We start from the raw sequence: 15,843 nt of genomic DNA, 5'->3' as shown, positions 1-15,843 counted from the left end.
TCACTAGAGGTCAAGCCCGTGGCCACATTTCCTCAGGGGCTTATAAGTATTTTATTTCATCTTTAAAGATTTTATTTTTAAGTCATCTCTACACGCAATCGTGGGGCTGGAACTTAGAACCCCAAGGATCAAGAGTCCCATGGTCTACCGAGTGAGCCAGCCAGGTGCCTGCTGGCTTCTGGGCTTCCTTCCTTATTTATTTATTCTCAAGGGCTTTTTCAACATTCCTTTTACTTATATTATTTGTAGTGCCAAGGCCGCCTTGTCCAAAGAGCCCTGGGACCTGAAGGGGCAGGACTAGATATGATCACCCCTACCCCCAAGGGCTTAGACCTTGGGAATCCCACCTTCTTGTAGTGAGGACCTGCTATAATCCTTCTAGCGCGAGCCGGGACTGAGAATGTCGATTTCCTTGTTCCTAGCCCTCGAGGACCACGAATAGAAGACAAAATAAGCTATCCCGGCAATCCACCCAGCAGCCTAAGGAGCTTTGTTGCCTCTCTTTTTTACTCTTTGCACTGGCACCTGCAAATGTTAGTGGCAAGGTTGCCATCTACCTTTAGGCTCTCTCTCTCTCTCTCTCTCTCTCTCTCTCTCTCAAAGATCCCGACCAGCTTAAGGAAAAAACATACAAACGAGCACCAAAAAGACTTTGCAATCGAAAATGAAATAGCCTGTATTCTCTTACTTTGAAAAGTCTACCATTATGGTTACCCAGGATGACAGGAATGGATTTAAAATTCCTGGACTTCTTGGAGTGAAACACCAGGGAAGAAAGCCTGCGAGAACCTCCGGTGCCGGCTTGCCCGCTGGCCTGCCAGAGCCAGGTGGTCTGCACCTGCAATACAGCATCCACGCTCCATCCGCGGAACGTCTCTTCAAAAGCAGCCTCTCGATGCCACACTGAGCACAAGCCCTGGGTCTGAGTATGAACCAACAAAAGGGGAAAGGAGCAAGTTTGGGCCTCCCTTTGACAACCCCAGGAGGAAAGATCCGCAAAGCACACAGGGGGCTAAAAACAAACAAACAAACAAACAAACAAACAAACAAACAAACAAAAACCCTCACTTACTTGGGCGAGTGATTCTGGGACTCTCGGCCCAAGGTTAGGCCCGTGGGAGAGGGGAGGGCGCGAACCCCACGGTTTCCGGAAAGGCTCTCGGGACCATCGCAATTGTGCTGCTAAGGAAAGAAAACCAGCAGGAGGCCGGTGATAGGCGTCCGCCATCTCTGAGCTCGGCGACTCCCGGTCACCAGCGCGGGCACAAGGGAAGTGGCAGTGCGGCCCGAGAAGGCAGGAGGAGAACCGGGTGACGCCACGGAAGAGCCGGCATCAGTCCGGGACTGGGAGACGTCGCGGGAAAGCGCCAGCCCCGGTCCCGACCCACAGCATTCGTGCAGCTGAGTCCCCCACGCTCGAGGGACCCGCAGGGGGCAAGAGCAGCCAGAATGCACCAGACGGAGCTCCCCTGGAAGACCCACACTCAGAATCCTAGGACCCCCGCGGAGGGGTTGGGGGGAAGACCGGCTAGCGCCCTCAGACGCACAGGGTCACACCAACTTGATCGCCACTCAACCCTCGCCATTCTTCCAAACCGCTTCCCAAAAGATTTCAGGCGACTCACCCCCCGCCCCCGCCTCACCTGAATCCACGAGTTCGCCGCCTAGACCGTCCGCCTTTCAGCAGCCGCTCGCACCCACCCCATCCAACGCCCCCGCCCCGCACCCCCGCGCTGCCGCGTCTCCTACCGCACCTGCTGCGTCTGCAGCCTGGGTGCACAGACCTCCCCGGGCCCCTCTGCTGTCTTCGTGCTTCAGGATAGACGTCGCTTGCATCCCCACAGGTGTTCGGAGTCAGTATCAAAGGTAAAATGGGAAAGTATGCCCAGCGCCTGGGAAGAGTCTACAAGGTTTAAATGCAACGGCCCCGGAAGAAACCGTGGGATCTGACTGCGGTGTCATCGTTTTTGATGTCCTGGCGTTGATGTAATTTACTCTTACCTTCGGCTGAAGGAAGCAGTTAGAGTTTTCCATCTTGTGCACACCTCACCTGCTGCCTTTGTTGGGTCAGTAACATCACTTCCCTACACCGCTCAATCTGCGAATGGGACGGCCCTGGAGGAGGACCGCACCCCTCCCACCGCTGCTCTTCCTCCCAACTCTCGCGGCCGTCGGGTCCAGGCGCCTCTTCCGAACGCGAACGCGCGAACGCGTAGCAAGCCTTTTATGCTCAGTGAGAGCCGAGCTGAGGGAGCTGGGCCCACCGGCCGCTGTCCGGGGTACACACCGACACCGCGACGTGGCTTGGCCCCCGGGGCTCAGTTTTTCGGAGCAGAGCCGGATCTGCGCCCCTGGGGCATCCCCGCAGGATCTGAAGCTCTGCGGCGGAGCATATACCCGAGCTGGCCGCTGAGGAGCCTCTGAAGCCGCTTCTGCAGGCGGTTGACTGGAGAGCAGCAAGCACTGTGCGCCCTGAGAAGGGGCCCGGTACCGTCTCCGCCACCCCCATCCCCGCCCGGCCCGCGGAAGTTGGAGACTCGGGGCGGGGCGCACGCCGCGCGGACCTCCGGAGAGGAGAAACTCCCTTCGCGCGATGGGCAAAAGGTGATTCCCTGACCGGGAATCGAACCCGGGCCGCGGCGGTGAAAGCGCCGAATCCTAGCCACTAGACCACCAGGGAGACGGCGCCAGTCCCTTCTCCCGGGGGCCTCCCACGGGACGGACAGTTTCCCCCGCGCTGGGGGAGGCCTCCGGCCTCTAGGAGGTCCCCCGGCCTCCCAGGAGCCCTTTCAGGATGGCATGCCCTCCCCGTCTCTCCAAACGAGAGCCCGCGGGAGACGCCCCAGGGCCCCGAGGCCCCGAGCCCCGCCAGGTCCACACGTCCGGCCGCACCTCGGGGCTGCCGCGGAGACGCACCTTTGGGAGGCGGCCGCGGGCGGACACGAGGAGCGGCTAGGGCGCGGGAGGGGAGGCGCCGGCGTGAGACCCCGGGGGGGGGGCGCATCGCCCGGAGGACCCCGAGGGACGCGGCCACAGCCCGCCTCAAGGAAGGCTGCGCGGCCGGAGCTGGACCCCGGCTCTCCGCCCACAACCTGCGGCTCCCGTCGCTTTCCCACGACGCTGGGCCTGTTCATCCGCCCTGCAGACAACCCGAGCCTCATTCACCTTGGGGGGGGGGGTGCGGGGGAGGAGGCGGGGGGCGGTTCCGTACGACAGAGGCCCTTAGACTCCCGGGGGACGGGGCGGGGGGAGGGTCGTGTCCCACCCTGAGGTGAGAGGGATGAGGCGAACGCGTGTCTGGATCTGGGTGATGGTTTGATGAGTTACCAGTCGTTTCAAAACGTACTGCGCTGTGTGAAAACGCACAGACCCGGGGGGCGGGGGGGCTGACGCCACGCTACCGACGTGAGGACTTACTCTGAGCCCCTTCAGACCGCGCAATGTGCCAGTGGCATCAGGAGACACGACCAGATAAATGGACTGAGACCCTGAAACTGCCGAACAGCTGACCCGGTGAGTCCGCTTTCAATAAAAACACGTCCTCGTGGAAAGAAAACAGGATCAATATGCGGGGCGGGGGGAGCAGCTTTATTTCTACCTCACACCACACACAAAAATTAATTGGAGGTGCCTCATGAGACATAAAGGTTAAAGGTCTAAAGCAGTTTTTGAGGAGACTTTGGGACTTGTTGGCAGGCAAAGGTGTATATATAAAAAAAGACATGATGAATCAGACCTCATCAACCGTAAGCATATCTGCTCATGCAGAGGCCACCAAGACAGTGAAAGCAGCAAGCCACAGACAGGGAGAAAATGTTCCCACGACGAACCTGACAAAACAAGCAGGCGAGCAAATCCCCAAACCTCTAACTACAATGTGTCAGGAGCTCCTGCCAACTGGCCATTAAAAAAACTGGCCCCCGTGTTTTAGGGGGGTAAAGGCCATGGCACAGCTCCTTGGGAAAAGAAGACACGCAGGCCAACAAAGCGCTAAGAGAGTGCCCGCGTGGCCAGCCGTCAGAGACACTGGCGATTCACCTCCCGCGGAGACAGCACCACTCACCACTCTCCCAGCAGCACGGCTCAGACTGTGAGGGCAGGCAGGAAACCCCAGTCTTGGCCAAGATGTGGACCCGAGATCCCTCGGGGGGTCTCCTGAGGAATAAACACCTTGTGGCGTGGAGTGGCTGCCCACCGGCATCTCGCAGTCCTGGAGGGCGTAGCTGGTGTCACTGGAGGGGCTGCTGTGCGCACGGTAGGGAGGACGCCAGCCAGCAACTGACTGAAAAAGGCCCCGAAGCGGATTCCCAGGAGCCGGGGCTCGAGCGGCTCAGCGGGTCTACGGAGGAGGCGTCGCTAATCCGACCGGAAGTTTGGTCCGGTCTCTCAGCTCCTCCAGGCAGTGAGGAACCCGGAGACGCCGCCCCCGGGCCACTGCAGCCCCGCGGCTCCCTGCGGGCCGGTCGGGGACCGACGACTGTGGTGATTCGGGGCCTGGGTTCTGCCCGCGCGGATCCCCATCTCTGTGACTTCCTGGAGAACCACTTCCTAGATGAGGAGGTAAAGCTCATCAAGAAGATGGGCGACCACCTGACTAACCTCCGCAGGCTGGCCGCCCCCCAGGCTGGGCTGGGCGACTATCTTTTCGAAAGGCTCACTCTCAAGCACGACTGGGAGCCTCTGGAGACCAGCAGGCTTTGAGGGGCTCCTCTGGCACACCCAGCCCCCCCCCCCCCCCCCGTGCCAGGGCTTGTGCCTGAACCTTTTCCCTTGCAGCCACTTAGGCAGCTTTTTAAACATCCTGGAGCCCTTTCCCAAAACGTGGACCAAATGGAGACAATGAAGCTTTTAGCAGGGGGAAAAAAAAAAAAGGGCGGCGGTGGGGGGGGCATTTCTTCAGGTTCCTTGCGCTCAGACTCAGAAGGGAGACGGTGCCCAGGTCAGTGCACTGAGGAGTTTCCCTCTGCTCCGGGGGAAGGCCTGCAGGCGCCCCGGGGGCAGCGGCGAGCAGGGCCGTCTGCCCCCCACCCCCACCCCCCGGGACCAGCGCCGCGGGCGGGTTTCCACGCCAGGTAAAAGGGAGAGGCGGCGAGCGCCCGGGAAGAGTGCCGTGACTCGGATTCGAACCGAGGTTGCTGCGGCCACAACGCAGAGTACTAACCACTATACGATCACGGCACGCCACCCTTCCGGCCACGGGCTCGGCCGCCGCTGCGGGGACTCTGGACGCAAAGTCGTTCCAGGTATGGCGCCGCGTTCCTTCCGAAGAAACCGCAGGGCTGCTGCCGCCGTCTCCTGCAGGCCCACCTCCCCTTCCCCTGGATGCCGCTGCGCGGCGAAGAACCCCCAGCCTCCATCTCCTGACCCCCATCCGGCCGGAGCCTCGGCACAGGGCCCGAGGCCCCCCCCACCCCCCTCCCCCCGCTGCTCCGCGCGGCCCTGGGCGTTTGCCCCTGTGGACCACCCCCTCCACCACCACCGCAGCTCCCCAGCTCCGACCGCCGTGGAGGGGAGTGAGCCGAGCGCCACCGGCGCCCAAGGCGGGTGAGGGAGGGACAGGAGGGAGGAACCGTCCCGGGAGCCGCCGGCGTCAGCCTCGCCGGGGCCCCGTGGCCGCCGACGGAAGGCGGGTAGCTCCCCCTAGCGCCGAGTGACAGCTCGCTCTCTAGTGGGACGTGGGCGGGGACTGCCCGCAGGTCTCTGTGGCGCAATCGGTTAGCGCGCTCGGCTGTTAACCGAGAGGTTGGTGGTTCGAGCCCACCCAGGGACGAGGCGGCCTTTTTAGAACCTAGAAAACGCGCTTTGGCAAGGGCACCACCGGAGGGCCGACGCCGAGGCCCTAAGGCCATCGCGGACTCTGGAGGAGGAAAACCCATGGCTGAGAATCCGGAAATCCTCGAAGGGCTGCAACCCTCTAAATGCCTTTTAACAGTGCAGTTTCTGCCATCCTTTGTCCCTTTCCTTATACTCTTTCCGGTAAGTTGGTCCTAGGTGTTTATGGTTACAGATAACGGCTGTCATCCTCGCTCTCGTGCACATATTTTTGGCCACCTGACAAATATTTCTACAGGGTAGAGGCCCGGAAGAGCAATTACTCTAACATAGTCTTTCCATGGTTCCTATAGCATCCAATTTGTTTTTCCCTGTTGACGGGTTAGTTATAACTCTTTCTTTGGTTATTTCAGCGACTGCTTCAGGCTTCATAGCAGCACACACCTGTAACTTACCAGCCTCCCTCCAAGCCATCTCCTACCTCTTCACATTCCTCCAATTTAATATCATTGGAAGAACTTAAAGAGGACAATAGACCTTGAAATTGCAGATTGACTTGACGAATGATGGAGAAATGCATGTTCGGATTTATAGAAGATACCTTAAAAGGTTTACCCGCCGTCCCCACCCCCCACCCCCAAACTGTAAGAATAATAAGTCAGTATGATGGCCAGAATTTTAAGACTTAATCTCCATTAAATTTTGTTATATATGTAACTTACTGAAATACATACTTTGGTATTGTATAAGCTCTTAAATAGTACTGGAAGGAAAGCGTGTTTGTTAGACCAGTATAGGAAATTTAGGCAGCTAAGTGTCCCTAGGAGTTTGAAGAGAAAATAAGCCCAAGACTTGTATAAACTAGAATACTATCTACCAATATTTTCTGCAATATTAGTAAATCTAGAAGGCAACATAAAGCAGTTTTCAGATCAAAATTATCAAACCAATCTGATGCACACTAGGAGTCCTTTTATGAAATATGACATGATATATACATCTTCTGTGCCATTATATAGAAAATATTAAAATCCTCTGAAGTGTCTAAGTATTTGAGATTCATCCTTACTGTCCACCTGAGTTTTTGTTCTCGTACCTAGCACTGAGACGACTAATTTATCTACAGCTAAACTATTTCTTGGTTTTGTTTTTGTTTCCTTCCCCGAGTCACAGATTCAGCGGGAAAGGAAATGTGAGGGGCACCTGGCTAGCTCACTTGGTAGAGCATGGGACTCTTCATTCTTGATCTCAGGACTGTGAGCTCTAGCTGACACACCTTGGGTGTAGTGATTACTTAAAAATAACACCAGAAGAAAGTAAGAAAGAGAGAAAGAAAGAGAGGGAAAGAAAGAGGGAGAAGGAAGAAAACAAGGAAGGAAAGAAGGAAGGAAGGAAGGAAGGAAGGAAGGAAGGAAGGAAGGAAGGAAGAAACCCCATCAATCAATAGCATCTTTGGACCCCCAGTGGGGGGTCCCAGAAATAGAAACCCGGTCACTACCCCACTTTGGGGAGAGGCACAACTGCATACACACCTCAAATCAGGTTGCCTGTGTCTGTTTGGACTCAGACTGGAGCTGGGACCAACTCAAGGCCAGGACAAGACTAAGCCCCATCATCACAGGGCAGCCACCTACCTGACAGCACCGATGCAGATAATTCCAGAAAGCTCTTGAAAACTTTCCCCTTCCCTTTGGAGAATTTTCCACCTGCTCCCTTCCCTCTCCCACCCCAGGAAAGGATTCTTCAGCTTTGGCTGGGCCGGGACCCTCTAAGATCCCTGTAGGGTAGAGAGAGCCAGGAGGGCAGGAGCCAAGGGGGCAGCTGCACTTCCCTGAAGGGTCTCTCCCCGGGGTGGGAAGGTTCTAGAGCTCAGGCTGACCCTAGACCCACTGCCCACCAGAAGGAGCCCAGAGGGCAGGCAGTGCTGGGGGCATGGCCACCTAATCCTGTTCCTACAAGCACAGGGCACGCCTGGCCTGCACTATCCCGGAAGAGGCAAGTAACACTCCACCTGCCTGAAGCTTCCCTGCAGCCTGGAGGCAAGAGATGTCTGGTTCCTGAAGGGACAAGCGGGGTCTCCTCCAGAGGACAAAGCCCTCCCCTGGCCTCTGAAGAAAGGTCATGCCGGTTTGGAGGGACATTGCCCAAGGGAGGGAGCAAGAGCGGCCCAACCAATTGTCTTGAGATGTCTGCCAGGTGCCTTCAAATGATGTCCAGTAAATATAAGGATGTAAATATGAGGATGGAGGGAGAAAGTAAATGTGGGGAAATGTTAACTGGTGCACTTAGGGGAGGGATACAGTATATTACCACTCCTGCAACTTGTTCTGTATGTTTCAAAGTTTGCTTGTTGGCCTTAGAGGAGTGACAGAGTGTAGTCCCAAAGGGACCCCTGCTTTGGCTCCAGCAGATGAAAACCCAGAAAATAAAGGTTAGATTCCCCAGTCAGAGAGAGCAACAGCGGGGTGGGGAGGTGTCCCATGGGCCCAGGGCTGAATCCAGCTGCCAATGGCTTCCAGCCCTACCCCCTGCTCCTCACCTCTCCCAGCCTCAGCCACACCTGGGGCTCTGAGGCCTGACCACGAGGGCACTGGCCTGTGCTGCATTCTGGTCTAGCTTAGCCCTGTGTGTGGCAGAGCCAGGGCCATGCTCTCTTTCTGAGCCTCCGTTTCCTTAGGAGTAAGGGGCGGCCTTGGCTCCCAGCAGGCAAGGAGCAGAGTCCCTCTACTTCATGACCTCGAGCTAGTCCAAGGGCCCTCCTGAGGACGGTGCCTGAAAGGCTCCTTTGGCGTCCCCGTGGGCTCATTAGGTGGAGCCTGAAACTCTTAATCTAGGCATCTTTGGCTTGAGTCCCAGGCGCAGTTGGTTTTCTTTTGTTCTGACGGGCAAATCTACCTTTCTGTAATGGTGGTGTGTGTGTGGGGGGTGGGGGGAAAGCCAAGGTTGCTGCCCAAGGTTGCTGCACAGGGAAGAACGTGTTGGTTTTCAGAGCCATAGCACCTGTCAGCCTGTAGAGGAGACTTAGGGCCAGAGGAGCAGATCAGGGGTTTTCTGGATGTAAAAGTAACCTGAAGTCCAGGTTGCCCTGTGTGCTCTTCTTGGCCTGATCTCCAGCGTGAGGGGAGCAGACCAAGGAGGCCAGTCAGGTTGTCAAGTGCTGGCGAGTCTGAGTCTTTCAGGCAGCAGCAGAACCCCATCCAGCCCCAGGGGTGAGGTGTGAGGTTTGTTTTGTTTATTTCTGAATGGCAGAGGGAGCTGCGCAAGCCGAGGCCCCATTGGCCGAGACCACGGTCCTTTGTGTGTTTGAAGCAAGAAGAGAACTTGGGGTAAGAAAGAGGGCTGTTTCCGCCCGGTTTCGAACCGGGGACCTTTCGCGTGTGAGGCGAACGTGATAACCACTACACTACGGAAACCAGGCCGCTGGCGGCGCCCTCTGCCAGGACCCTGAAAAGCCTGGTCCTGCCACTACTGTCCTGCCCACCAGTTTCTTTTCCAAGTGCAAAGGGCCCTGGGAGCATCCGCGAGCCTGCAGGCGGGGGGACCGCAGCCCCGAGCGGGCCCGGCTGGGGTTGCGCGTCTCCACCATCCCGGGCGGCCAAGACTCTGGGGGCCTCGGCAGTCCGGCTTCGGGATCCGCATCCAACGCAGGGTTTCCAGATCCGATTGGAGAGACCCCAGTGCTGGGACCCCCTTCTGGGAGAAGGGGGGGCGGGTCAGTTGCGTCCGAGCCCCAGGCGCCCCCGCCGCCCCCGCCGCCCCCTTGGGGTCACCCGCCCTCCGGGGCGGTCGCCGGGGCGGTCCCCGCAGGGCGGTCAGCGCTCGGGGCTGGGAATCCTCCCAGGAACCCGGGGACCGGCTCCCCCCGCCCCCGCGGGCCCCGCGGCCCCGGACCTGAGCTCTTCCGTTCCCAGCCCTTCGCTGTGGCTCCTCCGCGGTCCTCTGGGCTGAAGGGGGAGGAGACTCTGGTACCCTCTGGGCAAAAGTGGTCCCTTGGGTTCCTTCCTGGGCTGCGCTAAAGCCGCTGACAGGAGGCCTGTGGCCATTACCGTCGAACAGTGTCAAGAGAAATCCAGGCCTTGGAACGAAGGGATGAAAAGGAAGTGCGAGAAACCGTTCTAAGTGGCACAGAGCCCACGAGTGGCATAGCCGTGACTGCGGAGGGAAGGGCCGTCTCTCTCTCGGAGTCTCTCTGTGGCTCCACAGCCAGACCTGAAGAAAATAAGATTGATTCTATTTCTCCGATGAAAATTTTTATCTTGTTATCTATTTTTATTTCTTGCCTTTCAGGGTGAAAACTGGTTTACTACAAATACTCCATCATCATTGAAAGAGGAAATCTACATCTTCCAGATAAATAATTCTCCTCCTCCTCCTCCTCCTCCTCCTCCTCCTCCTCCTCCTCCTCCTCCTCCTTCTTCTTCTTCTTCTTCTTCTTCTTCTTCTTCTTTTCTTTCTTCTTCTCCTTCTCCTTCTTCTTCTTTTCTTAAAATAGGAGGGGATCACTGGTTCATATTTGAAGTTTTCTAATAATATTTGGGGTAAGCCTGGCTGGATATTAAAAGCACTTGCTAGAAGCATGTGCAGAAGACTGTCCTCCATGAGCTGAACCATCATCATGCTTGTCCAAGCTACAAGGATTTGATGAAGTTGGATCCAGTTCCCTGCCATGCCATCTCCACTGTCAGTTAAATCACCATCAAAATTATCAAGTAATCGGTTGTCCAAGTGCTGCTCACCAATATGGAGGGGAAGAGGCCAACCAAACCTTTTAATACTCCTCATTTATTCTGGGGAATGTCGAAAGTCAGCAGTGGTGCAGTTAGGTGGAAAGAAAAGTCTTAATTATAATACTATTAACAGCTTTCTCAGAGCTTCACTGTGTGACCAGCACAACGTCCCTCCGTGCTGTACCGCGTATAACTTGTCTAGTCCACATAACGACCTGAGATAGCATAGCTTATTACCACCCTTCGTTGCAGGTGTGAATACCCAGACACGGAAAGGCCGAGCTGACTTTCAAAGGGCCCCAGCCCTGGGATGGTGAGAGCTGGCACTCAGAGCCAGGCAGTTTGCCTCCAGAGCCATTGGGCTTGACCATCCTGCCAGGGTTAACTGAGAAGACTTCACCAAGATTTGCTTCCCCTCCTTCTTGCCCAACCTCTTTGATTTTGAAAAAGATTGAGAGAGAGAGAGATTGAGAGAGAGAGATAGAAAATTCAAAGTAAAGCCTACGAAACACTGAGAATTATTTGGTGAAATAAAGGAGAAAGAACACACACAGCGATTTAGTCCTCCCCCGAAACAGACTCCATGGCTCCAGAGACCATGCAATCACATGTCCCAACCAGGACTTTTTATTAAATCTCGATTCTTCTTTCTTTTTTAATGTTTAAAGTTTTAAAAATATTTTTTATTGCAGTTCGATATGCCAATATATAGTATAACACCCAGTGCTCATCCCGTCAAGTGCCCCCCTCAGTGCCTGTCACCCAGTCACCCCATCCCCCCCGCCCACTTCTCCTTCCCCTTCCACTACCCTTTGTTCATTTCCCAGAACCTCTCATGTTTTGTCACCCTCTCTAATTTTTCCCAGTCATTTTCTCTCTAAATCTCGACTCTTCTTAATGGTCTGAACATGGAAGCTCCCTTGAAGCTCGATGAAAAAAAAAAAAAAAAAAGACTGCCTTTTGTGTTCAAAGTGTAGAGGAGACAGACGCTGAGCACTCCAGCCTACTGACTTAGGGCAAAGGGAGTGCTTTGGAGTGACAAGCGGAAGGGAGGGTATCCCATAAAGATGAGACAGAACCATGCTTTTCAAAGTTCATTAATGAACATAGCACTTCCATATTTGGCCACATCCATGGACCTTTAGCATCGATTAGGTAATATTTTCCATACTTTGATTTACATCTTTTACGCAGTAAATTTATTTTAAAAATTAATTGTATATCAGCATCACAATTCCAACAGCAGTAGGCATTGGCACAAAAAGGATGTAACTATAAAATTACATAAAAGGAAAAAATCTTGTAGTTATTTATAGTTAAGAACAGAGGTAATCAGCAGAGCTCAGGAGCCTCCACAAGCTTTCCCTTGAGGCGTGGGCAGAGGCAGCCTTACAGTAACCTAGAGCAATGCTGGGGCTGGAATGATCAACACAAGAAAACCCCGGTCATGCTCGGTTTTACCACTGCCCTGCAGTAGCCAGGGCATGGAATGGTTCTTCTTTGCCAGCCAAGGGAAAACCGTAGAGCCCTCCCCTCAAATAAAGCTCAGGGAAAAACCAAGAGATCAGTAGAGACACAGGAGCTGCTCGTGCTAGGGATGTACCAGATGGACTAAAATGAATCTAATGCTGAAGGAGAAGTCAGGACTTTGAAATAAAATCATCTTATGTGTAACTGACACACCAGATGAAAGAGCCAGATGTGCATTTTCAAATGCGGAGGCCACCGGACACATATGGCAGTTGAGTGCTTGCATTGTAGGTAGTGCTGAGAAAGCGAAGTTTCAAATTTGTTTTTTGTACTTCATAGTTCAAATAGCTACACGTGGCCAGTGGCTAGAGCAGAGATAACACAGGTTAGAGAATAATCATCATACCATAAAATCATCTGCCTTATTTCTCTGTGGCAGTAACCAAAGTAATGACACTTCACATCTAATAACAATTCTTTCTAAAGATGCCTTTGAGAGAGAGAGAGAGAGAGAGAGAGAGAGAGAGAGAGAGAGAGAACACACACAAGCAAGCATGCGTGAAGGGAAGTGCCGAGGGAGAAGGAGGGAGAGTCTTAAGCAGACTCTGCTGAGTGCAGAGCCCAACAGATCAAGACCTGAGGCAAAACCAAGAGTCTGATGCTTAACGGACTGCACCACCCAGGAGCCCCCAGTAACAATTCTCGAGGGCTTTTTTCAGCTGCCTAGGTACAGCTGAACGTTGGTTCAACCCTAGGGACCATATGTCCCCTGCTGTCTCTGCTTCCTCATCAGAGCCATACACCTTCCCGAGTCAAGGGAGCCTCAGCCAGTCCTGCTCTCTCACAGATGGGGTCTCAGTCCCTTGGCTGGTCATTCGGCCAGCCACCAGGTGGTGGCTTCATGCCTTTCCTCCCGGGTTTGACTGATGTTGCTGAAGCTCTGTGTTGGTCCACTGTTGTACGGTGCAGAAGTTTCCTTGTTTTTGAAAGTTCCTGGGACAAGAGCATGACTCCAGGCTCTTGCTGGCAGGAGGCCATACAGAGCCATGCAATCTCTGTGTGGATTAGGTGATGCAAGGAATCAGAGAGTCATGTCAGCCATTGAGGGTCTCTGGTAGAATTTTTGTCCCTTCCCCAGGTCACTGCGTTTGATTTCCAAGAGCAGCATTTTTACTCAATTTTGCAAAGCTAATTTCTCTATAGCACAGCCAAGACCGCAGAACAAAAATGGAAGCCACAGAAACAATGGTCGTGATGGACAAGTAAAGACACAGTTCTGAGGTAGGACTTAAATAGTGATGGGGAGGTCTTGGCCTTCGATGGGAACCAAAGGTTTCCAGCAAAACCCTGGCACTTTAGGAGCTTTGACTCTGGATGCCAATACCCTTCACTCCCCAAGTCTGTCCCAGAATGGAAGAGTATCCTAGAGCAAAGCAAACAGCAGGTCTCTCAGATCCACCAGAAGCTGAGAGTGGGACACACAGGACCAGAATGGAGAGTGACAGAGAAAATTACAGTGGGCATGTGAACCATACCCTCTAATTGGGAACTGGCTTTGTTTCAAGACTAGAAAGGACCTGTCTTGGGATGGTCCAATGGCTACATTTTCCTCAGAAGCATCTCCACCTCCGAGCTATGATGTATATACAGAGATGAATATGAAAATTATATGTCAATCTTAGTAGTAAAGAGATTTTGAATGAGTTATCTCTCATTGTTGACTTACAGAAATTGGAACAGTTATAAGAATGTCATTAAACAAAGACAAAGCCAGGATTTATAAAAGAGATGGGAAAGAGAGCAGAAAGGAAAAAAAAAAACACAGAAGGTTCGAGAATGGGGAGTTTTTTTTTTTCCTTTCCTTGGCAGACAGATGAGCTGAAAGCCAGCAAATAGCTAGTCTGGACAGTTCATTCTGGTGAAGCTGACCAACCCGTCAGATCAACTTTTTGGCTATTTGTTTTTTGTTTTTTATTTTTATTTTTAAGATTTTATTTATTTATTCATGGGAGACACAGAGATAGATAAAGAGAGGCAGAGACACAGGCAGAGGGAGAAGCAGGCTCCATGCAGGGAGCCTGACGTGGGACTCCAGGATCATGCCCTGGACTGAAGGCGGCACTAAACCGTTGCTGAGCCACCTGGGCTGCCCTGTTTTTTGTTTTTTAAAGGGAATTTTTCCCTCCCCCATATTATTGAGAACTGGGACAAAGTATACAACTGTTTGAATTTTATTTATTTTAAGATTTTATTTATTTTTTCATGAGAGACACAGAGGGAGAGATACAGACATACAGACAGGCAGAGACATAGGGAGAGGGAGAAGCAGGCTCCATGGAAGGAGCCCAATGTGGGACTCCATCCTGGGACTCCAAGATCACCCACCCTCCCATCCCCCCGCCGACACACCCCCCACCCCCGGGCTAAAGCAGACCTCAACTGCTGAGCCACCTAAGCCATTTGTGAATGCTCCAAAAGTTTTTGAAATTTTAGTTGTGGAATGAGTATGGTGACTCCCCTCTCCCCAACTTCCTTTGTGAAAGAAAGATTCTTTCATTTCTTTAAGATTTTATTTACTTATGGGGGGGGTGGAGGGCAAAGGGAGAAGCGGACTCCTTGCTTAGGAGGGAGCCCAATGTGGTGCTTTATGCCAGGACCCTGAGATCACGATCTGAGCCAAAGTCAGAGGCTTAACCGACTGAACCACCTAGGCACCCCCAAACTTTTTATTTTTTTTTTATTTTTTAAAAAATATTTATTTATGATAGGCAGAGAGAGGGAGAGGGAGAGAGAGAGAGAGAGAGAGAGAGAGAGAGAGAGAGAGAGAGAGGCAGACACAGGAAGAGGGAGAAGCAGGCTCCATGCCGGGAGCCCGACGCGGGACTCAATTCTGGGACTCCAGGATCACACCCTGGGCCAAAGGCAGGTGCCAAACTGCCGAGCCGCCCAGGGATCCCCACACCCAAACTTTATTTTTCCCCCAAACTTTTTTAAACCAAGATGTATTAAATATAAACCTGTGCCATTACAAAACCGTTACCAATGTAAGCCAACCTGAATAACTACTGATGTAGTACCACTTGAAGTATAGAACATTAAGAAGCCACAGAAATCTTTCTCATGTCTTTTCCCATCTCAGGTCTCACAGAGTAATCTCCATACCACACCCCTCATTATAACCCCTACCTATAACAATAGATGTTAATTCTTCTTGCCCTTTACATTCACATAAATTGAATCATTTTTGTTGGGAGAGAAGCACTGGTCTGACTTTTACTCAATATCACATCTGTGAATTTTATCCATGTTTTCTCAGTACTTCTTGTTTCCATATTCCTTGTGTGAATTGTATCTCAATATATGTATTCTGCTCTTGGACATTTGGGTTGGTTCCAATTTATGATATTTTGGATTGATATGAATATTCTTTGATAGGTCTCTCAGTGGCCATATATATTTCTCTAGGACAGCCCATTTCAATGAAGTATAATGCCAGTCACATATAATTCTCAATATTCTAGCACATTTTAAAAAGTAAAATGAAAGAGATAAATCTATCTTACTATTATTGTAATAGACCTACTACACCAAAAATACTGTCATTGCAACATGTGATACTAACAACATTTCACGTGTTCAGTACTTCAAGTAGCTTGTGTCTATCATACTGGACAGCACAGGACTGAGGTATGTAGTTAAAAGTAGTATTTCTGGGCTAAAATATATGACCATGAATATGTGACCCTTAGTTGGCACAACCAAATTTTTTTTCCAAAATTTTTAGAATTTACTCTTTCCAGAATTAAGGGTCTCCAATACTCCTCATCCTGTCAGCATTTGTGATTGTCAGTCTTTTTAAAAGTCAGGTTTATTG

General features: G+C 52.5%; 4 non-coding genes across 4 annotated transcripts; 1 reads left to right on the top strand and 3 right to left on the bottom strand.

Annotated features, from left to right (window-relative positions):
- Window positions 1–2,608: 2,608 nt before the first annotated feature.
- TRNAE-UUC (transfer RNA glutamic acid (anticodon UUC)) lies at window positions 2,609–2,680 on the bottom strand. The gene has a single exon. It is a non-coding gene; the product is annotated as a tRNA-Glu (tRNA).
- Window positions 2,681–5,106: 2,426 nt separating this feature from the next.
- TRNAH-GUG (transfer RNA histidin (anticodon GUG)) lies at window positions 5,107–5,178 on the bottom strand. The gene has a single exon. It is a non-coding gene; the product is annotated as a tRNA-His (tRNA).
- A 518-nt stretch (window positions 5,179–5,696) lies between these two features.
- TRNAN-GUU (transfer RNA asparagine (anticodon GUU)) lies at window positions 5,697–5,770 on the top strand. Its single transcript has one exon. It is a non-coding gene; the product is annotated as a tRNA-Asn (tRNA).
- Window positions 5,771–9,112: 3,342 nt separating this feature from the next.
- On the bottom strand, window positions 9,113–9,185 carry TRNAV-CAC (transfer RNA valine (anticodon CAC)). Its single transcript has one exon. It is a non-coding gene; the product is annotated as a tRNA-Val (tRNA).
- Window positions 9,186–15,843: the final 6,658 nt, after the last annotated feature.

The sequence above is a fragment of the Nyctereutes procyonoides genome, unplaced genomic scaffold (genome assembly GCF_905146905.1).
Source record: "Nyctereutes procyonoides isolate TBG_1078 unplaced genomic scaffold, NYPRO_anot_genome, whole genome shotgun sequence".
NCBI lineage: Eukaryota > Metazoa > Chordata > Mammalia > Carnivora > Canidae > Nyctereutes > Nyctereutes procyonoides.
Note: the sequence above shows the minus strand (reverse complement) of the source record. Positions and strands in the feature narration are given on the sequence as shown.